A 27,790-nucleotide genomic window follows, 5' to 3' on the forward strand; every position below is an offset into this window, starting at 1 on the left:
CTTTTCTTGTGTAAATGCACCAGAGGCCACTGTTGACTGATTGACTAACCCATCCTCCTCCTTCCCTAAACCCAACCAGTAGTGTTTTAAAAAGCACAGATTGACTAGCGCCCACCCACTTCCCTAAACCCAACCAGCAATCTAGAAAAAAAGTCTCGCCTGATTTTCACCACCTTTTCAGATTTTACCACATTCTCACCCTGTTATTTACTTAATTATTAATTTTTTTGGCTTCTGTTTTTGTCATACCTGCTTTCTAGAACCGTTCTTCACCGGACTCTGCATCTCAAGTCTTCCGATGTACATGGCGAGCTAACTGGACAAACTGGCAACAGTGGGAAAGCCGTCCATACGGAGGTAAAAACGAAAAGAAATAATGTCATACCATCCCATAGCGTTCATTTTAAAGATAAAATTCAGCCATATGTACTTCTGGCTACATAATTTGCAATCTCCAGAAATGTCTATAGGGCTACATTGTCAGAATAAGCCTAAATTGGGCAAAAGTTGTTTGTGATGAACACTGGTTCATTATATGACTTGCTCATCCATGTGCTTAGGGTTGTGTTTTTACAAAATGTGAAAAAAAAAGAAATACAGTAATTTACTGTAATGTTTAAATCCCTTTTACGTTCCCAATATAATTTTAATGCTTAATTTCTGGCAACCATAGCTGCCATTTTTTTACTGTAAATTTTACTTTTTTTTTTACAGTAGTATGTTTTACTGTATAACAGTACAGATCTTAAAGCTGTTCAAGCAATTCTTTCCTGTCATATTGTGCATTTGTTTTAAGTGGATGAGCAGGCTTTATGGGAGACATTAAAGAATCAGTAACATTGAAAAGATAAAATATTCTTCTAGAAAATCACAGATTGGGAATGACCGTCTTCTTTGGCTATGGGGTATCTCATTCCTTTGGCCTTCATCTGGACAACCTGCTGTTGGAGGGTTTCAGTCAGTGTTGAATGGCTCACAATCTTGCAAAGTCAGTGAAAACTGGAAAGTTTGGCTGCCAGTGAAATATGGTTTGTCGTAAAATTAAGGAATTTACTACAAGGTCAATTTTATGCTTTGCTTTAGAATATAACTCATTATCAGCTTCACATATAAGGATAAGCAGCGACCTAGGAAATTGGTTGTTCTCTCATTTTGATATCCACACATACAAGCTACAGTACCGTAAAGGATTAGTTCACCCAAAAATAAAAGCGATATTATTAATTACTATTTATTTTCCTTGCCAGGCTGCCAGTGTGTGTTTACAACAGGCAGTACTGCATATGAAGAGTTGCATAAACCTCTAAATTCCGTCTGAAATTATCTTCTAAAATGAACATTTTTATCAGGCTCCTTTATGTAGGTTCAGTAATTTCACCTTTACCGCTAAGGACAACTCCTTTTCATGGTTTATAAAGAAATAACACAACATAAACAAGGTGGCTGAGAAAAAAAAAATTAATTTTAAATGGAAATTCAGAAGGCACTTAGAAGTTTTCACATCTGATCTCTTTATATTGCCGTAAGAGTTAGCAGTGCAACACCCAAGCATCTTACACAAGGATCTGACACAAGGGAGGACATTGGCGAAGTCCCCTATGCTGACTGGAGATTCATAGAGCTCTTATTTTTAATCTAAAATATGTACATTTTTGTTCTGAACATAAATGTGATTAATTAATAACATCATTTTTATTTAATAAGATAATATTTTACAAGCTAACTAATTAGGTTTTGTTTTCACTATTTTAACCACTATTTTTGCATTTTCTTTATTGTAAAACTTGAACCTGTATCATTCTGTCATTTTTCTACTTTGACTTGTATAAAAAGGCCATAAATGAAAAATACTTATCATGTGAGAAATGATTTGAATGATTAAATTAATAAATGAGTAATACATGAGTTAATAACTCACATCACTGACACAATTAGCTCTGTTTTCTTCCTCTGTGGAATCTAAATCAAGTTTATAGCAACATAAAAATGAGCAAATTGCTTAATTTACACTCCTCTGATAACAAATAAAGAGATGAAATCTTAAGCTTAAAGCCAAACACACACAAATCCAGACTTATTTCCTATAATACTCACCACTTATTGTTTGGCCAGTTGTTACAGTATTTCCACTGTTATTTTTCCCCTAAAGCACTTTCTGTTAGAACACACTTTATATAACAACACTTGCTCAGTTCACTCCACATGCTTTACTTTTCTGTTATTTTACTTAATAGGACAAGGTTTGACTTAAGCTACTTAAAAAACTGAAAAATTCATCATCTAAGAAATATTATTAATGATTAAAATAACAAAAAACAAGTCATTTTTCTTACTGTGGAATCTGAATCAAATTTGAACCACGTAAAAATGAGTAAAGGTTGACAGAATTTTCATTCATGACTTTATTTTCTTTATTTTCTTCTTTAGTTTTACCTCTGAATCAACTGCAAAGGTTTTATTTCAAGTGAAAAGCCAAACAAAATCCTGCAAAAAATGACTCATATCCTACAGTAAACCTTGGTGCAGGAGATTCAGCACATATTGTTTGGTCAGTTGTTGTTTCACCTTGTATTTCTCCCCTAAAGCACTTGCTGTCAAAAGCGATGCTCTTTATATACTGTAACACCATACTTGTTCAATCCAATTCACATGTTTTGCAAAATCAAGTTATTTTAATCAATACAATAATCTTTGACTTAATAAGCTGCTTAATTAGGTTCTTTTAATAACATTTATATTTTTGCTTTTTATTCATTGCGATTCTTCATTATCACCCTGACAATAGCCTCTTTCACACAGAGATACCGGTAAATATCCGGAAAATTACCGGAACGACTTTACCGGTAGATACAAAAAAAGTGCTGTTCAGAAAGGCAAGGATGTGCTAGAATTTTTCCAGAAAAGACCATTCACACATCCATTCCAAAATACCGATAAAACAGGCAAGCACGTTCTGGAATTTTTCCAGAAAAGACCATTCACGCATCCATTCAAGAATACCGGTAAATTCTGACATTATTAACCAGAAATGGCCCCTAAACGGCTGCTTTTGTATTTGTAAACATAGAAGGAGTCAGGCTTTTGTTGATGGTTTCTTTTTTATTAAAAGCTTTAGCAATTATGCAGCTGCTTTGTCCCAGAGACATCCAAAGGCAGAAGTGCGAACTGCAGCTAAACGTTTACACACTTGAAGACATCACAAATTATGTGGATGGATAAATATTGTAAACAACTTCGATGAAAACATCAGGAACACTTATGTTATATGAGACGTACATAATGTGTGTGCGACTGATGCTCACCGGCTCCTTCATGTGCACAGCGTCAAGCAACTGAAGCAGAGCTTGAAGGTAAACAAACAGCAGTTAATTTTTTTACACAGTTGGCATTAACAATGAACATAGAAACATTATCTGACTTGCAACTAGCAGCTAAATGTGTCTAGAAAAGTATTCAAAGGCTTTTATTTTCAGAAACAGAGCGGATGTGAACGTGTCTGAATGTTCTGATTGGCTGGAGTAGTTGTCTCATGTCAGCACATTCTAATCGTGAATACGCTATTTCCGACAATTTTCCTTCTGCGTTCACACAGAGCAACATTCCGGCAATGTTACAACTTCTCTTTCTGAAAAATTGCTGGAACGAATTTACTAGTATTTTCAAAAAGGGCCTGTTCACATATGATCTCTTTCCGGAAAATTGCTGGTAATTTTCCATAAAGGTCTGTATGTGTGAAAGGGGCTATTGTTCTCCATACTAATTTAATAGAAAAACAAAAACTTCTGGATTTAAGGGACCAAATAAAATAAAAAAATCACTAGCTTCTATGGACGTGATCCTGTTTGCGTACTGTAACATCATACTTACTCAATCCACTCCACATGTTTTACATTTCTAAGTTATTGTAAAGTACGTAATCGGACAATGTTTGACTTATTAAGCTACTTAATCAGGTTCTCCTAATAACTGAAATTTCATATTTTAAAGGGCACCTATGATAAACATTGTCTTTTATAAGCTGTTTGGACATAACTGTGTGCAGGTATAGCGTGTCCACAGTCATATTGGGGTGATTTAAAGACAATAAGTCTCTTTTTTTAAGTTTCATGATGTTTATTTTGATGATTTTAGCTTTATGATGCCTATTTTAAGGCCCCCCGCAATGTGACATAGGAGTGCGGTTTCCGCACCAACCGAATTGATTGACAGCCGCATACTAACATGTATTCGTAGTAACACGTACAATCATATCAACAAGACAGGACTTGTGCAAAGCAAATGGGATTACAAGATCTGTTCAACTCGCTGTGATCATCGATCATCATCAAATGTGATCAAGATTGAGTTTTACAAGTTTAAAACATTTTTAAAACAGTGCATTTTAGTAATAAAGACAGTAAAATGACTATAATTCATCTCCACAGCCGCATAGTGTCAGTACAATTATAAAAGAAGACGCTTTAACCCCAGTTCATGGACTCAAAGCAGGTTTATTTTGTACATCAACATAACAGACATCAATACAGCAGTGGATATTAACGTGCATCCTGTCACATTTGCCGTGCAAAGTTAAACATGAGTGCTGTGTGTTTGTGTGTGCGTGAACTTTGTAATGACATTGTGTGTGACTCATCATAGCAGAAAGGCTTGAATTAACTCTACAACAAATACATCAAATAATCATTGGGAAAGTTCTTACTGTAGTAGAGATCTGCTTTCTTCATGTCTGTCACTGTGCTGTTTATGTGACACAGCCAGAGATTGAGGCACACTCTGACAGGGACGTGGGAACAGGGGGCGAGGAGAACTAGCATTAAAGGCACAGGCAACAAAAACAGCTACATTGTGTTGAGAGCAGAAAATTCCAATATTCTGAAAGCTATAATAAATAATCTGATGGGTGTTTTGAGCTGAAACTTTACAGACACATTCTGGAGACACAAAAGACTTATCTTAAATCTTGAAAAGGGGGTGAAATAGGTGCTCTTTAACTTTTTTTCATTGTGATTCATTACACCCTGACATTGTTGAATTTAAAAGCAAAACAAAAACTCTTCATGTAAGAAACATTATTCATGATCAATTAATGAAGTGAAAAAAATCAATGACGTCTGTGGAATCAAATTTGAAGCACTTGACGCTGAGTAAATAATGACAGAATGGTCATTTGACAATGTGTGTTACCCTGTTTTAGTTTTAGTTTTCTGTATCAACTGCAAATGTTTCATTTCAAGTGTTAACCCAAACAAAGTCCAGCAAAAAATGACTCAAGTCTTACAATAAACCTTGGTGCAGGAGATTCAGCACATATTGTTTGGTCAGTTGTTGTTTCTCCTTGTATTTCTCCCCTATAGCACTTGCTGTCAGAAGCAATGCTCTACTGTGTTTTACAGTTTTTTTTGCAAGGTGTTGAGGAAATCCAAACATCCTTGCTGTCGGCTACGGCTCACATGGCTTTTTTTTTTTGACGGTTTGTGCTGTCAGCTTCCTCCTTCATCCCGCTGTCCTCTCCGCAGAGGTGAGGTTGTATGATTAGTGATGGCGAGGTGCGAGAAGACAGATGGAGAAAAGAAGGGAAAGAGGAAGAAAGAGCAGATCTATTCAGCTTGTCAGTTTGTGGTCCTGTCAGACACCTGTCCCACTGCTTTCTGATGCTCTGTCCCTCGCTTCACCTTTCTGCTGCTCCTTTCTTGTGTCTATGCGTGCATTCATGTGTGTGTGTGTGGACAAAATTGTGAATTTATGCTGAAACTGCTGTCGTTTTGGGGGACGTGTGGTGTGTGGTTTTTGCAGTGAGTCATAGTCACACAAGGCAGCAACATGGAAAGTCGCTTAAGTGTTTATCAATAGGCAATTATGTTTAGATGATCAATGGGTGAGTATGTTTAATGCCGAAAACAAGTAAAATAACATGTTTTAATTAAAGTCGGTGTTAGTTTGAAATTGAGAGGACGTTTTTCTTAAAGGGATAGTTTGAGCTAAAAATGAGTCAGCTTCTCTTTGTTTTAAATCTGTATTAATTGAAAAACAAGCATATGTATTTTGACGGATTTTGGCGCCCGGAAATATATTTGTTTACCTTTGACTTTTGCAAAACAAAACATTCCATGATAGATTTTAATGAAGAAAGTAAGTAAATGCATAACTATAAATGATAAATAGTCATATTTAAGCCCAACTTTCTTATTGAATGATGTACAGTAATACTTTTTGAGATGACTTAATAAAGATTAATTATTTAAATGTATATACTTTCTTACCATTTGTTAGTAAATATATTATATTTAATATATATATAATAATAATAATAATAATAATAATTATTATTATTATTATTATTATTATTATTTATAAATTAGCATTTGAAATAAAAACAATAATAATAATAATAATAATTGTTGTTATTATTATTATTATTATTATTATTATTATTATTATTATTATTATTTAAAATTCGTGTTTGAAGCAACAGCAATAATAATAATAATAATAATAATAATAATAATAATAATAATAATAATAATTATTATTATTATTATTATTATTATTATTATTTTAAATTATTAGTATTATTGTACAACAACAATATCAATAATAATAATAATAATAATAATAATAATTATTATTATTATTATTATTATTATTGTTGTTGTTGTTGTTGTTGTTATTATTATTTTAGTAATAATAATATTAGTAGTAGTATTAATATTATTATTGTTGTGTATTATTATTAATGTTGTTATTATTATTAGTGTTACTAATTATTATTTGGTTTATTTGTAAAATATTTGATAGAGGGAGTGACAAACTGAGAGACTGACATATATATTATATTGTAGATATACAGTTGAAGTCAGAATTATAAACCCCCCTTTGAATATTTTTTTCTTTTTTAAATATTTCCTACAGTAAATGATGTTTAACAGAGCAAGGAAATTTTCACAGTATGTCTGATAATATTTTTCCTTCTGGAGAAAGTCTTATTTGTTTTATTTTGGCAGTTTTTAATTTTTTAAGATCAATTTTAAGGTCAAAATTATTAGCCAAAATAAAATAAATCAGTTATTAGAAATGAGTTATTAAAACTATTATGTTTAGAAATGCGTTGAAAAAAAATCTTCTCTCCGTTAAACAGAAATTAGGAAAAAAATAAACAAGGGGGCTAATAATTCTGACTTCAACTGTATATTATAATATATATTTGATTTAAATTTTTTTTTTTTTTGCTTGAATGTATAATTAATTTATTTAATGTTAAAGCATTAAACAATTAAAAGTAAACAGTTTCATTATATGGACATTATTATGGATTATATGAACAAATTAAATAGCTAGACATGAGTACCAAAGCTCTTCTTCTTTTGCAGGTCTATTTTGTTAAGAAATCCAAGTCAAAATATAGGTTGCGATCAGCATTTGACGTTCACTATAAAAAAAAAACAATATATGTTGATGATATGCAGTGCTGGACTCAAGCCGATGATATGGCTTGTCATTATTCTAGTGTTGCAGCTGTGCATTTCTGCATCCAATCTTGCGGTCAGAGCCATTAGAGCTTGCTCTGTGCCACTGCTGAGGCAACTTTCCCTCTTATTTTCCCTCTTCCTCATCTTCTCTCTCTCTCTTTCTCTTGCTCTCTCTCTCTCTCTCCTCTGCTCGGCTGGTGTGTAATTGGGCCTCAAGTAAATGGAGATTTGTATGGAGATCAGCACTCACCGTATCCACACATACACACACACACACACACACACACACACACACACACACACACACACACACACACAAGAGACAGCTTTTAATCAATGGCCAGGATGAGCGAACTACCATACGATAAAAACCCACCGTTCTGGCATCAGCTTTGACCAGTGCAGAGTCCTTTGTGTCCCAGCTTCTGTAATTGTCTCAGTATCTGATTTCATTTGACTTTTCGATAAGAATAACCTCATTGGCTCTGCCTTGATATTTCCAATCCCATCATCCCTCTGAGAATGATTAACTCTCCTCCTGGCTGCAAACGGCCGTCATTGAGGCGTAAAATATTATTTGTATTACCCGGCGTTTCCGCGAGCCTCAGTTGAGATCTTTGGCAGATGAGCTGGAAATAAACAGTGTGGGGGGAGCCGGCGAATCAAAGCTCCTAATATTAAATGATACCATATTAATTAGGGACAGGCGAGAAGTAATGCATCACGTCTTATTGAAAAGGGCCCTGGAGGATTAAATTAGACTCGCCGGGACGGGGCTAAAAATCACCTAACCTTTTCTGGGTTTTAATATGAGCTGTCGTTAAGACGTGGAGGGTTTCAGTGAGGAGCTCCACTCCTCCTCCTCTCTAATGATCATTATGCTCTGTGTAAACTGAGAAGCTACTGTTTGCTCTTCCCAATCCCACTCTAAAGGGTCATTCTTCTTCATTATCGCCATCACAAAGTGCCCGGCGATTATTGTGTAATCCAATTTGTTGTATCATTTTCAACAAATTGCTCCAGTCTTCTTTTTGCTGAGGAAGAATGTTTATGAGCGAGAGCGTCTGCGTTTGCACACTATATGCTTTTAAGATGGCAATTTCCTTTGCCTTGCTAGTTAACAACGATGAAATTATATTTTGCCAGGCCTTTATTCTCCGCGGTATTAGTTTAGCGAGGACATTTCTGTCAGAAAGCGCTTTTTAAAATGCTGTTTTTTAATTGCCTCGCTGAATCAGAGCTCCAGGGATAGGCCGCGGCCTTTGCTAATGGACTCCCTCATTTGAGCAGGTAAGACAATTAGCCATATTACTGAGCCCACTTAGCTACAGGCTAACCTGTGCACTTCCAGCCCAAACAAGTTGTGACTGCCAAAACATAAGGTTGGTTAAAAAGGGGATTGTTTGCATTTCGAATACTACCATGTTTGTTTACTTGTTTGTTTGTTTTTTTGTTGTTGTTTCAGATTTGAATGTAATCAAATGGCTAATGTTTTTATCCTTTACAATGAGGATAATAGAATTAATGAAAGCAACAAATGAACATCATTTAAATACAACATAGGCTCATTCTAAAAACGTAGCCCTATATACATTTCTGGAGATCTTGAATTAGCCAGAAGTACGTATGGCGGCATTTAATTTTTTAAATGAACGTACAGGGCGGTAAGACGCCGTTCCTTTTCACGCTTACCAGCAGACCGCCTACCTCCGTATGGATGGCTTTCCAGTTGTTATCAGTTTGTCCAGTTAGCTCATCATGTACGTCTGTGGACTTGAGAGGCAGAAAGGAGTTGATCATGACGATGGGGTTCGAGTCCGGTGAAGAACGGTTCCAGAAAGCGGGTATGACAAAATCAAAGCCAAAAGAATTAATAAATGAGTAAATAACAGGGTGAGAATGTTGTAAAAATCAGAGAAGGGTTTTCTTTTTCTCTATTGCTCTTTAAATTTGTCGGTTGGGTTTAGGGAAGGGGACGGGCAGGTCAATCTGTGTTTTTTTTAAATACTATTGGTTCAGTTTAGGGAAGGCGGAAAGTGGGGGAATCGGTTGCTTGGTCAGTCAGTTAGTCAACAGCGGCCTCTGATGGATTTACATGAGAACAGCAGACATGAATGGCATTCGCGAGAGAAATATGAGATCTGAAAAAGCGAACACAGCGGCCTCTGGGGGATTCACGAAAACAGAAACTGAAAAAAAAGCGTAGCTCCTGGGACGTATTTTGCTCTCTCCAGAAATGTATATAGGGGTATTTAATCAGAATGAGCCTGGGTTGCGTTATTTGCTTACCCTTTACCAGTGTTGGGCACATTTCTTTAAAGATTAATTAGTTATAGTTATTAGTTACTAACTCTAAACTTATTTGTGAAAAGTAACTGAGTTACACAATTATAAAAGTAGCTAATTACCAGGGAAAGTAACTATTGCGTTAATAAAAAAAAAGAGTCAGTCAAAAAGTCAGTCGACAGTGGCCTCTGGTGGATTATGCGAGAACAGCAGGCGGGAATGGCACTTGCAAGAGAAATTTTTGATCTTAAAATACGTACACAGCGGCCTCACATGGATTTGCGAAAACAAAAACTGCAAAAAAACTTTCCTCCTGGGACACATTTGACAGTCTCCAGAAATGTATATAGAAGTACGTTTTCAGAATGAGCCTGGGTTGTTTAAATACCACAAGATGTTTCAGTTTTGTAATTGAGATATATGTATATGTATATATATATATATATATATATATATATATATATATATATATATATATATATATATATATATATATGTATCTATATATATATATATATAATTTTTACCAAATATTACTGTTAGAAGTAATGTTTGTGTGTGTTGTGTGTTGCGTGTGAAACCCTGCATCACAAAGGTAATCTTAAGTCTATGTTTTTTTTTTTTTTCTAAACCATTGTAGAGCTGTATAAATAAGCTTTCCATTGACCTACAGTTTATTTGGATATTACATGCTGCCCTTAATAGATAATTGTATTATTAAATTATTTTATTTAATAATAAAAGACATGTTAATAATCATTTTAGATCCAGCAAGCACAAGACGTCAACATGACATCAGATTGATGTTGTACCCCAGCGTCATAGGAGCATTGCATTTGGTTTGGAAATGAAAATGGGGTTGATGTCAGAACTCAACATCAGGCTGACGTCAATGTCCAACGTCTAACCTAAAATCAACTAAATATCAACATCTAATAGTGTTACAGCTTGACGTTGAGTGGACACTATCAATTAGATGTCTATGAGGCGTTGGATTTTGATTGCCATAACTGACGAATAAATGTCAGCATTTGACGTCAGTAAGATGTTGGGTTAAGATGTTGACTCGACGTTTGATTTTGGTCACTTTCCAACACAACCTAAAATCAACCAAATATCACTGTCATTTGATGATATTATTGAACAACAAAATAACATTGTCCGTAGACGCAGGCTAGCCATTGAATTTTGGACACCTGACGTCACAACCTAAATCTAACCTAATATTAACGTCTTATGTCATTGTGTGCCTGCTGAGGAGGGTCAGACTAATATTTATTTATTTATTGATTGATTGATTGAACTTTTAACTTGACTTTTTTAGTAGAAACCTGTAGAGAGTGATTGTAATAGAACGTCAAGTGATCTTCATTTTCTTTTTGTATATATAAAAGAATAATAAAAGTGTTCATAATAGAAGTATGAATCTTTTTCTGTTTGTTTTTCTCTTTAGTTTTTTTCATAAAAAATATAGACATTTTTCATATAAAAATCATTAGCCATTTCATGAGAATAACTAAAGACTCGGTTGACAACTCAGACAATAGAAGCAATCACAATCAACAAAAGAGCAATACTAAGTGCTATGACTAGTCCGAGCTGGTCTAGCGCATTACACAGAACAATGATTGTATAAAACAGAGCAGAATAATGTACAATAGAACAATAACAGAATAAAGACTGTTAGTGTTAGATGACTGCATAATGAAAATACCAGTCCCAGGTTTGATTCCAACCAGAAGCGAGTGCGTTTAACCTTGGCGGTGATTGAGAGGCAGATGGCGCACCCTTATGTCTGTTGAGCATAGGACTCTGCTAATGAAGTGATGTCTCCATAAACAGCAGACATGGGGTCAGTCGGGCTGCTGCGGCCCAGAGAGGAGCTGTTGTTGCAGCAGTGGACGAGCCTCTGGAGGACTAAATAATGAGCACTCGCTGGCCCTCTGCTGCCAGCTCTCAGCCCTCAGGGACATGACAGAGAAAAAGACCAAACACACACCTGTACACAGAAGGACAAATGCATAGACGCACTTGTGCCGACTGAGAGCCTCCCATAAATACAGATGCACAGCAAGCAGGGCACACAAATACCCGGACACAGAAAAGCAAATACATTTATTTACCTTCAGATTCAGCTGCTGGATTTGTTCGAGCTCAGATATACAGGGGCATATGAATAATGGAATGATGGCTGGGACAATATATGTGTGCAATGCAGATCATTCAATTGAACTTTCAGTTTCAATTTGATCATTCAATTGAAGGTCAGTTTAAGTCTGGAATGGGTATAAAATGGGGTATATGTTTCTAAATAATAAAAATAGTTTATTAAAAAACTCAGCAATTATTTTCCCGTTATGTTTTTTTCAATCTTTTTAAGAGTTTTTTTTCCTTTTAAATGCAAAATATAATATTTTGAAGAATGCTGGTTGCTGTGACCCATCAACATTCATGGTAGGAAGTCAATTGGTCCCAGCTTTTTTCAAATGATCTTCGTTTGCTAGGTTTTTAACAAGTGAAGGACAGTGATGGAAATAATGTCACTATAAATAAACAGCATTACTAACGTGATACTTTTTTCAGTAATGGTTAATCAAATGAGTTACCGTTTTCCCAGTTACAGTAAATCGAGGCTACGGTGAGAAGAAACGTGGAAGCATCGGCTGAGTCACAGAGGAATGTTGTGTGCCTGGCCGTATATCTTATCAGCGAAGAGAAATCAACACAAATTTATACTTTCATCACCTTCCGAGTGACTCAAAAGGCCCGTTCTGAATGAATAGTGAAAATAAAAAGGGATATTGGACCTCATTTTCAGCTAAGTTAAGGGAAATGGCACTAGTTAGCTAACGTTTTCTTTCCCAAACACACATTTTAGACGCCATTCATCAAACTCAAGTTAATGAATTGACTCTTTCACTTTATTAGACTTGTCATGATACAAAATTTCAGTACTTAAACAAAAAACGTCCATTCCCTGTTAATATTTCAGAACTGTTGATGGCGTGGTCAACTCCACTCTGCTTCACACATCCGCGACACACATGTCGAGCTACTGGACAAACTGGTAACAGTGGAAAAGCCATCCACATGCAGGTAATCGGCCAGCTGTTAAGTGAAAGATGAAATGCAGCCATACGTAGCTCTGGCTACATAATTCGCAAACTCTAGAAATGTATGTAGAGCTACATTTTCAGAATGAGTCTATGTTGAAATAATGGCAGAATTTACATTTTTGTATGAACTTATATTAGTCATGAAACAATATTAGCCATTAACCAAATCAGCTAAAAAGAGAATTGCAACATTAACAACTTTGTTTTAATAAAAAAAAGCATATAAAATCGTTCACAAAAGACAAAAGTACAAAATTTATGTACTTAACAGCTTATATATGTTTTTATATCATTTTATATTACATCACATTTTTTATCTTAATTATTTATAAATATTTTGTTGAAAAAAAACTAACATTTTTCTAAGGAGTAACAATTCATATTAAGTGGCACACACTGTAAACACACTGTGTTACACATCATTGATGTTGGGACAACATGAATAAATTAAGATAGCTTAGTAGTTTTTACAAGTTTAAATGGATTGAACATAAAACAATTAAGTTGTGAAATAAGTAGTTTGAACAAACAGCAATCGTCATTTTTTGAGTGTACAGTATGTTTTATAAAACAATGTTGTCAATGTTGAACGTATTACCTCTATTTCATCAAAAATAGTCAAAAAATAATCAAACAAACCCTGAGCTCGGAGATATTTGAGCCCAGGGCTCCCGCCCAGTCGATAAGCATATCAGGAGATCCGAGATCAGGTAGGTCTCGAGAGCTCCCCCTTTAGAAAAGGGAGGAAAAGGAGGAAATGGGGTGGAAGGGGGGATTCTTCCAAACGAAGATGGAACAGTAGGGAGAAAATGATGCATTTACAGTAAACTAGGATCACTCTGATTGGATTATTACTGATTACAGATGAGTGGCCAGACGTGCTTAATCATATCACGTGCTCCTCTCGAAATGAGTTTATGAAACTTCACTTTTGAACAAATCATTGATTAAATGATGCAATAAAATAAAATTGCTTTATTCTTAAATGAATCCGCCTTCTGAAGTAATCAATTGAATTAATGGCTCACTCATAAAGAAAAGTCACTTAATGCCACCTTTTCTAACTTTTAATTTTTGAATATTAAAAACAAATTCAAAACATTAGATTGTAACATTATTTATGCATGTTTGAACTTCATTAATGTAAAAATGTCTAAATGTCACTTCAGCTGCTTCCATTCCCCCTGCAGTGAAAAGATGGAATTTTAAACATTTAGACATTAGGATGATTGTACCGTGTTTATATATTGATTTTTGCTTCTGATTACTTCATACATTCATTGGTGTTTGATTGTAAAGCTGTGCACATGGGGTGATGTTGAAGCTTCATTAATTTCTTCTGGTTCCAGTGAGTGCTTTTCTCTGTAATTGGCCAAGCGTCTGCATTCACTTTAATAGGTAACTGATAACTGATAAAGAGCAGCTTCCCGATGAGCAAAGTATATTTATATTGTAAATTTAAAAATGTAATGTTTGTATTATTGCCAGATTGCTGAAAATAAGCCCACGACTGGCTAGAGTTTCATTTATAGTCCTAGTTATTACCAATAGTCAACAGAACAGGAGGCTGTAAAAGTATGACAAAGAAACAAGTTTTATTTTCAGTGTGTGCAGAATAAAATCTCAATATCTTTTCATGTGTTTCCTTTTATTTAAGCTCAAATCCTGCTGCAGTGTGTGATGGCGCGAGGCATCTTTATTATGAGAGCTCCCAAGGAAGAAATAGAATAGGCATCTGAAGTCATTCACAGGCAGATATAAAAAGTGCACAATCTCCAAACATCTCCTTTAAAGCACAAATGAAACAAAGAATTCAGTGTCCGTGGCAGGAAGCTACTCCTTATCAGTTAACTTTTGAAGATAATGCCGACACTCCTGCAATTACGGAGAGAAGCACTGCCTGGAACCAGAAGAAATTAATGAAGCTTCAACATCACCCTTTGCACAGCATATCAGCCATATGGAAACTGCATATATTAGTTTTAGAAGACAGAATCAATACAAAACCTGTGTGAAAGAAGGCAAATTAATAGATATAGGAAAATATGTATTAATTAGGGATGTGCGATATTTATCGGCTTGTACGGTAATTGTTGATTCTTCTTACTCTCCTCCATTTCCTCATTCAATCAATCTGATGCAATGAACAAAGCAAAAAAAACTAGGTAGATGTTATTCTACTGACGTTATTCTTCTTATCTGTCCATCATTAAAACATTAAAGTAATACCAAATTAGTTTAAAGAGACCATGACTCATTTTGAAAAACCGCATGTAATACAGCACGGAAAGAGACATGAGGGGGGTGAGGGAAATGGAACGCATCTCATTCAGTCAAACTAATAGATCAGGATGATTTGTAGTCCAACCTAATGATTTGTTTCATTGTTTTTAAGCAGACCATTCCCAAACTGCAAGTCCCACCTACAATTGAATACATGAGTAATGATAATGACGGAGAAGCAACATCATTGCAATCTCTTTGAGAATTGTTTCTTTTAACCAACTGATTAATGATACATCGTTGTAGGTTAGAATCTATTGAAATATAAGGATTTGTGCATTAAAAGGGACATTTTACCGACAAATTAATATTTACCCACTGCTTACTGCCCCTCAAGTGGTTCCAAACATTTATGAGTTTGTTTATTTTGTCGAACACAAAAACGATATATTTTGGAAAACATGTGAGAAGCCTGTAACTCTTGAGTTTCATACTAAGAAAAACAATTGTTATTATTAATCTTCATGCTTATGGAAGTTAATGATTATAGGTTTAGAGTATTTTTTCAAAATATATTTTGTGTTCACCAGATAACAGAAACTCAAGGAAGGAGTAAATGATTATGTGTATATATATATATATATATATATATATATATATATATATATATATATATATATATATATATATATATATATATATATATATATATATATTTTTTTTTTTTTTTTTTTTTTTTTTTTTTTTTTTTCTAAACAGTGATGCAGAAAAGCTCAAATGTATATCAGGGATTTAGTGAATGTTTTTAAATCTTTGTCTTTTATTTGGAGGACCAGGAGTGCCAGTTAGATATAAAATGAAGAATCAACTTATTAATTTAATAAAGCATTAAAATCACAGTTTATTTATTCATTCGTTTAATTTATTTTTTTTTCAACGTAGTCCCTTTATTATTCTGGGATCACCACAGCGGAATGAACCACCAATTTATCCAGCAGATGTTTTACACAGTGTATGCCCTTTCCATCACTGGGAAACATCCATACACACTCATTCACACTAGACATATTTAGTTTATCCAATTCACCTATACCACATTTTTGTATTTGTGGGGTAAACTTGAGGAAACCCAAGCGAACACGGGGAGAACATGCAAACTCCAAACAGAAATGCCAACTGACCCAGCCGTATGGAGAGAGATTAGACTCAATAATAATTCACGCAAAAGACACGATGTACACATGCGTAGCCAAATTCACGTACGTAAAATATTTATTTATACTTACAAAAACAATTCACATGCACAAAATAAAAATACATTTTCATAAAATACGTTTTACAAATGCAAAACACCATTTGCAAATATATAAGAGTGTACAAAAAGTTTTGAATGTTTAAAATTCACGAGTTCATCCTGAATGAGAATGTGCAAATCCTCTCTCACGTACGACTCACCCTGAATACGAGTGTGTGCATTTTTGAGACTTTCCTGCCAGCACACACCTCCCACGTGAGTCACTCGTGCCCTGTAGCCAATAAGATGCGAGCTTACTGTTCAACCAATCACAACTCCCTGAGAACGCGGGAATGACCGAAGCGCTTCACTGTGCGCACCATTTGCGCAGTCTGACTTAATTAACGGAGATGATCCTCTAAGAAGAAGAATACTCCTCTATTTAGCATGGCAGGTGATGCATGGCATCAGAACAAATGTCATGTAGTGACAGCAGAACAAATGCAGGGAGCGCTTCGGTCATTCCCGTGTTCTCAGGGAGTTGTGATTGGTTGAACAGTCAGCTCGCATCTTATTGGCTACAGGGCACGAGTGACTCACGTGGGAGGTGTGTGCTGGCAGGAAAGTCTCAAAAATGCACACACTCGTATTCAGGGTGAGTCGTACGTGAGAGAGGATTTGCACATTCTCATTCAGGATGAACTCGTGAATTTTAAACATTCAAAACTTTTTGTACACTCTTATATATTTGCAAATGGTGTTTTGCATTTGTGAAACGTATTTTATGAAAATGTATTTTTATTTTGTGCATGTGAATTGTTTTTGTAAGTGTAAATAAATACTTTACGTACGTGAATTTGGCTACGCATGTGTACATCGTGTCTTTTGCGTGAATTATTATTGAGTCTAATCTCTCTCCATACAGCCAAGGCTCGAACCAGCAACCTTCTTGCTGTGAGGCGATTGTGCTACCCACTGCACCACATGCGCCCATGCTGCCTAAATCACAATTTAAATGGACAATAATAAACACATTTAAATATGTCTTTTTATTTGTCCATTTAAATTGTGATTTATTTATACACAGGATAATGCTTCATTTAACAAATTGATAATTTGATTTTTCATTTTATTTCTAACCGCCACCCCTGGTCCTCCATACCTGGTCCTCCATACTTTTAAAGCTGCCGTGAAAAGAGAAAAAGATTTTTAAAAATTAATGAATGAATGAAAAAAAATAAATATGGTGTGATGTTTTTATATGACTACGCTGCCTATGATGGCTAAAGTCAGAATTACTTTAAAGGTCACCTAGGTTACCCCCTTTTCCAGATTTAATGTAAGTCTTTCTTATATTCATTCTCCAGAATGTGTCTGTAAAGTTTCAGCTCAAAGCACCCATCAGATTATTTATTATAGCTTTCAGAAGTTTCTGTTTTATAGCTTGTAACACCTTGTTGCTGTTTTTTTTTGTACTGGACCTTTAAGTCTAGTCCTTCATGCCCACCGTTTCCTTGTGCCTGTCATTGTGCCGCCCTCAACTGCATCAGACAACAGACAGACATGATGGAAGAAGATCTCACGTAACGTTTGTGAGAAATACTACAGTAAGAACTTTACCAATGAGTATTTGATGCATTTGTTGTGGAGTTGCAATGATGAGTCAGACACAATGTCGCTACAAAGTTCACGCACACACAGAGACACACACTCACAGCGCGGTCACAAACGCACACTCAGACAGCGCGCACGTTTAGTTTTGCACTCTTTTTGCACGGCAAATGTGACAGGATACAGGTTAATCTCCACTGCTGTATAGATATCTGTTATATTAATGTACAAAATAAACCTGATTTAACGTCCACAAACCAGGATTGAAGCGTCTTCTTTTATAATTGTTCTGACATGCGGCTGTGGTGGTGAAGTAAATCTGAAGTAAATCGCTGTAATTCATTACACACATGCGCTGTTTTAAAACATTTTAAACTTGTAAAACTCACTCTTGATCACATTCGATGATGATTGATGATCCTAGCAAACTAAACAGACCTTTTATTCCACGTGACTTTGCGCACGTCCTGTCTTGTTGATATGATTATACGCATTACTACGGAGGCATGTTAATACGCAGCTGTCAATCAATTCGGTGGGCGGGGGGACCGCACTACTACGTCAAGTTGCGGTCGCTCTGAAAACCGCTCCAATTGGTCCACCGCTTTTATGTTGTTAAATTGAAGAAAAAAAAAGGACTGGGTGTGTTTATATCACCCCAATATGATGGTCTATACACTATACCTGCACATATGTCTGTCCAAACAGCTTGAAAAGTAGATTTTTCACCATAGGTGCCCTTTAAGCAAATCCACTGTTAGATGCACTCAAACCATCAAAAACAATAAAAGCTGACATTTATCATTCACGGGTATGTCAATAGAGTTATCATTATTTATTCTATAACAAAGCCAAACACGTGGCGCAGTGGGTAGCATAATAGCCTGACAGCAAGAAGGTCGCTGGTTCAAGCACCAGCTGAGTCAGTTGGCATTTCTGTGTGGAGTTTGCATGTTCTTCCCGTGTTCATGTGGGTTTCCTCCGGGTGCTCTGGTTTCCCCCACAGTCCAAAGACATGCGGTCTAGGTGAATTGAATAAACTAAATTGGCCGTAGTGTATGTGAATGTGTGTGCATGAGTGTGTGGGTGTTTCCCAGTGTTGGGTTGCGGTTGAAAGGGCATCTGCTGCGTAAAACGTGTGCTGGATAAGTTGTCGGTTCATTACGCTGTGGTGACCCCTGATTAATAAAGGGACTACGCCAAAAAGAAAATGAATGAATGCCAAACAAATAATCAGTTCCAGAAAAAAGGGTTTAAAATAGAGACACGTACACTTACACACACACACACCTACACATGCACGTACACACACTCCGGTTGAAAATTGTACTGTATATGTAGATGTCTAAACAATTACATGCTATTAAAATTGCTTCGGTTTCCCCCACAGTCCGAAGACATGTGGTATAGGTGAATTGAATAAGCTAAATTGGCCATAGTGTATGTGTGTGTGTGTGTGTGTGTGTGTGTGAATGAGTTTGTATGGGTGTTTCCCAAAACTGGGTTGCAGCTGGAAGAGCATCCGCTGCATAAAACATATGCTGTAATAGTAGGTGGTTCATTCCGCTGTGGTGGCCTCTGAAATAGAGACTAGGATGAAGAAAAATCAATGAAGGAATAAAATTGCAGTTTAGAATATTCATTCATTCATTTTCTTTTCTTCTTAGTCCCTTTATTAATCTGGGGTCACCACAGCGAACTGAACCGCCAACTTGTCCAGCATATGTTTTACGCAGCGGATGCCATTCCAGCCTCAACCCATCTCTGGGAAACATCCATACACACAGTCATACACTACGGTCAATTTTAGCATACTCAAGTCTTTGGACTTGTGGAGGAAACTGAAGCACCCTGAGGAAACCCATGCGAGCACCGGGAGAACATGCAAACTCCACACAGAAATGCCAACTGACCCAGCTGAGGCTCAAACCAGCAACCTTCTTGCTGTGAGTCAAATGTGCTACCCACTGCGCCACCGCGTTGCCCCAGTTTAGAACAATTTATAACAATTTTTATAAGAAAGTGCTAATAATGAAATTTTATGGAAATCTATGAGTTCATTTTTGGTCTCATATACTGTGGAGTAACAATAAACCTACTTATGTTGAATGAACTGTATCGTTTTCATTAACGTTTTTTTTTTTTTTTTTTCTGTAGCCAAGACCTTGAAGTATGTGCATGTACAGAAAACTAACTTTAAAATCTAAATCCACCTTCAGAAAGAAGTGTGATTAAAATTACCCTCAATCTCCCACCTATGAATAATAATAACAACATAAAAGAAAAGCAATAATAAATGACATATGCTCAAAAGTTCCAACACTATCTGGAAGCAAGCCTACGAGAACAAACATCCAAATTCATTAGATTTCATGACATGAGCCAGATCCACATTCACAAGGGTCCTTCAGATGATTACTATAAATAACAATATAAAAAGGTGTAAATTTATTATAATTTTTACCTCACATGCTCAATCTTCAAATAATGTAAGAGCTCCTTAATTAGACTTTAATAAAGATGAAACCTCTCCATTCTTAAATAGAACTGTCCTGGGTCTTAAGCATTGTTCATTATACACAATTCAGAAGAAGGTGTATTTTAAAGGTTAAGTAAACCATCTAGTGTTTTCAATGGCCTTGTTTTAAACAGGGACAGTCATTTCTGAGGGAAAACTTCATTGCCCAAAGGAGTTATGCTTTAGTTCTTCTTGAGAGGAGGCAAATGAAGCGCACTTAGGAAAGTACTTGTGGCACATCAGAGTCCTTGTCCCGCACTTGTGATTTCCACATGAGATAAGACTTGCTTTCCTGTATTAATATCCTTATTACTTCAAGTTAATAAATGTAATACGTATAGTGCATCTTGGGATATAAGAGGTATTGCATGTCAATCTTGATTTTGTATTTAATCTGAAGTTGTCTGTTGTGGTCTAAAAAAAGATGTTCAACTTTTGTCAGACCCCATAGTGCATTAAGCCAGGACTTTTAGTACTGTGAGAAATTAAGTGATACTATTAAATGAAGATGCTTGTTCAAGCTAGTTATTTGAAATGAGTTGAAACAACACAATTCTAAAGGGTTTTTTTTTTGGGGGGGGGACAAATTAAATTGTTATGTTCAATCTACTTAAATTTGTAAAAATGATTAAGTTAACTTCATCGATTTGTTTTGTGGAAACATGAAGGCATTACATAGAACCCAGCATTATTTACAGTGTATTATCAAGTGTAGATTTTAGTAGTTTACTCTAATTGTGTTTACTTGCACTTGTTTGGAGTGTAATCATAAAAAGAGATGGTTTGAAAATAAAACATATAGAGCCCTATCATACACCCGGCGCAATGTGGCGCAAGGCGTGACGCAATTTTTGTTTGCTAGTTTCAGCTTGGCAAGAGTCGTTTTGACGTCTTGCATCACGCTATTTAAATAGCAAATGCATTTGCGCTCATATGTGCGCCCATAGACGTTCTGATCGAAAAAAACGAGGCGTGTTGAGGTGCATTGCTGGCGCGTTGCTATTTTGAGAAACTTTAATAGACTGTTCTATAGACCAGAACAAAGCCGGTTTATTGTCCAGCACAGAGCGTGTTAGTTGTGCTCCTCGCTTCCACATTGCTTAATACAAACAGGATGTACAGCAATACGCAAATATCTTTACATATGAAAAATAAATAAATATTAAGGATATATATAGGATATATTAAGGATATATATAGGATATAAATATAAAGGATTAAAATATTACAAAACATATTATTTGCTAGCCTGCATACATATAAAAACCATACTTTCATGCCCTTATCTCGGGGGGCTTTTTCAGTTTATTCATAACAATTTGCTTTTGTATAATGTTATTATTATTATCAGTATTATTTATTATATGCATATTTATACTTGTTTTATTAAAAACAAGCTTAGATTTGCCCACCTGTCAGGTTTTAGACCATAAGGGGCATAGCATGTGTATTTGGATATAACTCAGTTTTTTGAACACACTTCGTTATTATTGTTTATTTATTCATTTGCTGGAAATTAGAACTAAATTTAGAAGTAGTTTTGAAACAAATCTTTGCACTTAACAAACAAAATTAATTATTTATAGGTTAATGGATGTCTGTGCATACAAGAAGTTTCCCTATCCACGAGAGTGAAAGTGAAAGTAAATAATGAGGAGGCTCATCACTCATTCTCACGCTGTAGATGCTCCGTTTAACTGTTTTCTTGCTAGTGAAATGCTCAGTTTTTCCACTTACAAAGTCATGTAAATAGCAAATGCGCTATAGCGAAACGCAACTGACTCTTAAAGGGAATGGGAGATGAGACTCTGATTGGTTTATTCTCAAAGCACACCTATAACTCATCAAGAAAATAAGCTCAACCTTTTAGACCATCTGCCACAGCGCAAAGTAGATTTTTCAGTCCTTATATTAGCAAAAGTGGATTCTGACATGCCCTTAATGCGTTTGTGCCCTGCACTTTGCACTTTGGATCGCATGGATCATCAAAATAGAGCCCATAATGTTTTGAAGGGATGGCTCAGGATAATCTTTTTTATAATACTGTTATTATCTTTAATATTTGTATTTTATGTAAATTTAATGCAACTACATGTGTATTTATGTGTTTATGCTCTGTTATTCATAGTTTTACCATGTGTAATTTGATGTGATTGTATTTGATTGGTTGATAATTCATAATTTCCAGTATTTGGGGGTTTGGGTTACCCTTTTAAAATCTGGCAGGGGCAACAGATAAAGCAAAATGACTCTTGGGGCTAATTCTGGCTTAATTACAGTTTTCACTGTTAATTAATAACCACTGCCCCTGGTCAATAATATATATTTTAATCATTTTTGGGTACTGTGAGGGAAAACTAAATGATAAAAAAACTAAAAACAGTTTAATAAGCAGCAATTTACTGAACATGCTCTTCATTTAAATTAAATCATATTTATAAATGATTAAATATATCTGTCTAAAGGATAAATATTCTAGGTCAGTTAACAAAGGAAGCCATGATACTCAATTACTCAATTCATTATAATTAACAGCAGAACCTAAACTATTAAATTATGTTGTTATTTTGTTTTAGACATAATTCACTCAAATGTAAATAAATAAAGATATGCAAACATAAATTGCACACAAGTAAGTTTTTATTTTATTAAAATGACTCAAAACAACATTTATGTTTCAATTTCTTCATTAATATACATAATTTGAAAGCTAATACTGGTCACAGGTAACAGGACACAAAACCTCTTTTTGATTATTGGACAGGAGGCACACTGTGTGATTTAGTCTAGCAAAGTTTAATGTATCAGGTGAAACAGCATATATTAAAATATTTATCTTTAAAAACTTTAAAAATTGTCTGTTACAGTATTTTGCTGTAGGCTAGTTTTACAGCACAAGATCAGAGTTACTTTGAAACCCTCCACCTCCCCCAGCACCACCTGTCTAGATCTGATATGTGATTGATGTATGCCTGTTTGTAACATATCTTACAGCAGTATATATGAGTATCTGTTAGTAGTAGTGCATCCACACACTAGCTGTACAGCAGCAGCAGCAGAATGTCTATTAGATTTTGGGTCAGATTTATAACCAGTCTGCACCAGAACAAACCTTCTTTTGGCATTAAAACAAATCCTGACTGGATTTACTAAAGACATGCCATGATAGACTCACTGACTTTAAAACTAAGACCTTGAAATATATGCCCATACAGAAACTTTTTAAAACTGAGTCTACCTTGAGGAAGAAGTGTGATTAAATTATTTTTAAACAATTATATTAATTTAAATAGAATGAAGAGTTCAGATGCAAAAAAAAAAAGTCTTCTAAAATGAGTGTAGGTTACGTAATTTCACTTTTATTGTGATACATAGGTAATTTTAATAGGATTTAAAGTGACACTAAACATAAACATTATAGGAGCTGGAGAAAAATTTCCATTTTAAAAAAAGATTTCAGAAGGCACTTGAAAAATGCTAAAATTATGCTCTCTGTTACTATGGCAAGCCAAAAAGCAAGCCTACAAGTCGAAACATTTACATTAAGTTGTTCTGTCTTAAACCAGATTCACAATCACCTCTCAGAAATGACTTACAGGTTTCTTTGCAAACCAATTATCCAAAGATCCCATTGAACATAATGATAATAACTTAAACTTGAAACAATGGCGTATGATTCAGCATTTCATAAACTTTAACCTCACATGCTCAATACTCAAACTATCTCTTAAGATTTTAGTTAGTCTTTAATAAAGATGAAACACCTCTAACTGTTTTTCACCTAAAACATTATCTATCATACTATCGGAGTTTTGCATCTGAGTTTATTGGATATGCATTTGTAGGAGATTCCCCTTCTGACACAAAATTTATGGGAATTTCTTATATTCTTATATTATTATATATATATACAAAGAAATTCCCATAAATTATTGTTAGTTATGCCGTTATTTAACATAAAGCATATCTAATCCCATTCCATGCCTGTCTATAGATTACACACATACCTGATCTCATTCATATAACATTGGAAATTCAGACCTTCCCGAAAACTCTTCTCCAGATTCACAAAAACGCTTTGTAATGTTAAATTTTGAAGTTAAATGTGTAATGAATTTCAATAATTTGTAAATAGGGTGCAAGTGCATGTTCATTCACAAATAGTATTACCCCCTCCCCCCTTACAAGTATGTAAATTACACATTCAGGAGAACAGTACTAAGATTGAGTTCTCCACTCTAAGTTTTGGCTGCATTATATTTAATAAATGTAGGAAAGACAAATAGGCAATATGCCTAATAATAAATATTCAAAAAAAAAAAAACACAAAAAATACAGTATAAATATAAATTTAAAATATGTTTGTATGTGGTGGGGAGCAGGTGTACATTTCTTGCATTTGAAAAATACAAACACTTTCGCGAACCTGAAAATATATGTCAGAACAGCTTTGTGAAGGATTTACACAACATAGTTATTTTTGTGTTTCATGAATGAAGCTCATTATTGACTGCTTATTCGTGGCTTTATTTGCTCTGGTTCATGCACTGTTTTGGAGATTACTGTATGAAAATAAGCTGCTGTGTTCTACAGTCGGCATATTATCAGTAGACTTGCCACTCTCATCAGCACTTTCATGGGAGATTTTTTCATGCTAATGTTTTGTTTTTCTGGCTCCTTTTTCAAAAAGACCAAATACATTGTCATATTCATTAAAAAGTTAAAAATGTTTTGTTAAAAATAAAGATATGATTGAATTACTTTAAGTTCCACAAAAGATCAAAAGTCATACTGGCTTTGAACAAAATGATTTTCAGCATACTGAATAATGAGATGTTTAATTTTTGAGTGAACTGTATCCATTTAAATATGATCATTTCCTGGTGAGGACACAATAGGTTGCATAAGTAGACTGCAGCTCTGCACAAAACGTTTGGCCAGAGGAGAAATGGTCATACCCAACTGAACCTGGTTTCTCTCTAGTTTTTTTTTCTTCACTTTCGTCAATTGATGAAGTTTTTTTCCTCGTCACTGTCACCATTGGCTTGCTTGGTTTGGGACTTGTGGAGCTGCACATCAATGGATTTGCTAAAATTTTGGACTTTCAGCAATGTAATCCAAACCTGAACTGAACTAAACTGAAATTCAACTCTAAAAGCTGAAATGACAGTTTCAGTTTACTAGAACTTCTATGTTAAGCTTCTTTGACACAATCTACATTGTGAAAGTGCTATATGAACAAACATAGCTCTGAGGCTCTGCCTTTTTTCTCTGTTCAGTCCTTGGAGGTCAAACATTGGAAAATGCAAAGACTGCAAATTGTGTAAACTGGAAGTGTAATAGTAGTTGCATCAATGACATCATTTAAGTCTGTAGAGCTGTTTGTTTGTTTGTTTGTTTGTTTGTTTGTTTGTTTGTTTGTTTGTTTGTTTGTTTGTTTAAACATTTTACAGTGCAGTAAAAAGTGCTATACAAATAACATGAAGTGAACTGCAAAGCTCATGCAGACACATCACCTTCACTGCTGTCAGATACTTTATTAACTGCTGTTTTCTCACCACTGTGATTTTAGTTGAATGTTGATAAATTTTTATAGTAGAATATGCAGCATATATTTCTCAGCAGATTGGATAGATTGGGAATGTTAGGTAAATACTCATGCTCAGGAAGTTCAAATGCCCGTTTACACCTAAACAAAAAAACTAAAGAGAGCCTGACTTTAGTACATTAGTATATTGCTGTTAGCCATTTTGGGGCCTTTAGAAATGACATATCATATTGTTGGATGCTGGAAATGATTATGTAAATAACTGAATAAAACTGATAATGATGGCTTTATAAACCCTTTGGCGAGGTTTTAGAAATATTGATCTTTAAATTCATAGTGATTAATGAGAGTAATCCAAGAAAAATGCATTTAATGCGAGTGCAAATGCTGTGGGCCATTACAAGGGACTTTGCCGCTCCTGACATGAAATTTTAACAGGAAGTCTTTGTAATGATTTTGAAATGTGCTTATGTGAAATACTTCATTGGCATACATAAGGAGAGGCATTGGTATATTTATTGGTGCAAAATGATTGCTAAATCATACCATGTTTCTGTCTTGCCATTAGTTGGTCAACCTTAAGCTGAAGTTATGCTTTATCAATAATTCTTAGTAACGGTGTCAGTGGCTTTGCTGTAATTAAAATGCATTATTTTCATTTATACATCCCTTTGTTTTTAATTAACAGTGAAGATCTGCTTTAGATGCACGTAATGAGCTTACAAGGCTTTCATTAATTGAAGTCTTTGCTTGCTGCTTAGATATTGATGCTTTTATGCTTTAAATATGGACATTCATGAGAAGCATCACAAGCCGAAAGACTATTTGTATTCTCATTTAGACACATAATGACAAAGCTGTTATCTGGACATAGAGAAACACTTGATGTGTTTGACTATTTCTGGCGCAATATAATTGTTAAAAGCATACTGTATCTTCTCTTTACTGCCATTAGTACGTTGAACGCTGAAGTTGGAGTTACTCCTTAATAATTCAGCGTGCAAGGGCTTTGCTTTAATCAAAATACAATTCATTCATTTATAAAGTCCTTTTGTCTGTGATAAATAGTGAAAGATCTGCTTTAGATGCACATAATGGGCTTACGAGGCTTTCATTAATTAAACTATTTGCTTGCTACTTAGATATTAATGCTTTTATGGACATTTAGATGCATAGTATACCAAAATAGTATTTTCAATCAAGCTACTGAGACACATAACAGCAAAGTTGTATTATACATGATTTTCATGTCTAAGCATGGGACGGTGTTAGATTCTGACGGTATGATAACCTTGAATAAAAATATCACGATTTCACGGTATGACAGTATTGTGATTACTGCTCTAAAATAAGTTCTTTTTAAATTTCTGGGTTAAATACAAAAACTTTTCCCCTTTTGAACACAATATATTTTATTTTGAGAAACATTTTAAATATTTTGGAATAGTAACATTTCAGGCTAAGTGAATAATTGACCTCTGCTGTCTTCATTTGTTTCAAAAGCAGATTTTTAAAAACAATTAAAAACGGCATCTTTAGATATCTTTTCCGCTGAAGATACTGTTGTCCAAAACAAACAAACAAACAAACAAACAAAAAAAAACGTAAATAACAAATCTTACACATACCTTAGGAATGGTATTGAAGAAAATTTTGACGGTTTTAAAACCTGGACTTTACAAAACCTTGGTATACCTTGAAAATGGTTATCATGGCATGCCTATTCATGTCTTGAAAATATGTTTCAATATAATGGTTGAAAAAAAACAACAACATTTTCTCTCTTCT

Source organism: Danio aesculapii, chromosome 11, assembly GCF_903798145.1.
Source record: "Danio aesculapii chromosome 11, fDanAes4.1, whole genome shotgun sequence".
Taxonomy (NCBI): Eukaryota; Metazoa; Chordata; class Actinopteri; order Cypriniformes; family Danionidae; genus Danio; species Danio aesculapii.